Source organism: Odontesthes bonariensis, chromosome 2 (genome assembly GCF_027942865.1).
Source record: "Odontesthes bonariensis isolate fOdoBon6 chromosome 2, fOdoBon6.hap1, whole genome shotgun sequence".
Classification (NCBI taxonomy): Eukaryota; Metazoa; Chordata; class Actinopteri; order Atheriniformes; family Atherinopsidae; genus Odontesthes; species Odontesthes bonariensis.
Window position 1 is genome coordinate 43622888 of NC_134507.1, and position 687 is coordinate 43623574.

The following is a 687-nucleotide window of genomic DNA, read 5'->3' on the forward strand; positions in this document are numbered from 1 at the left end:
AGAAAAATAAATGTGGTTTACTGAAGAGTTAATTGACTCCATATGCCTAGCAAATTTTAAACCAAATAGTGTAATTTGATACTAAATAAAGGTAAGCAGTTGAATGACAGATGACCTAATTACTGCAGTTAGTATGGCAGAACACATGTAACAGAGTTTATGTGATCTTTAATTCCACTTACCATCTTTTGAGTATAATTGGATCCTTTCTGTTTGCATTTGTTAGCTCTGGTGTGCCCTCTCTCTGAGGTAGTAAACACATTCCATTGGCCGTTCTTAGACCTTGCCAGTAATGAGAGAAGTGCTCCAGGTAGGTCGTCAAGTACAGCACCCTGTGCAAATGTTATGTGTTAATGTGTTGGATATATACAGTATGAATATAACAGCATTGTAAATTCTGAAACTGCTCAAAGAAGTCTAACCAATGGGTTGCCATTCAGGTACATCCCTTCATGTTATAAATTGGTTATATTGTTTGATCAAGACAAGCAAACCGTCTGTCCATCATTTTCTACACAACACAGAGTTAAAAGTTCAAATATTGCTTGAACCAGCCAGCATAAAGTGTAGCTGAGCAGGTTATACTGGTGCGTGACCTGTGCTTGTGGTGCGACATGGCGGGAAGGGACAACGTGGAGCCGGGCAGAGTTGCAGAGGCTGATTCACTGGTTGATGAATCCAATTCAC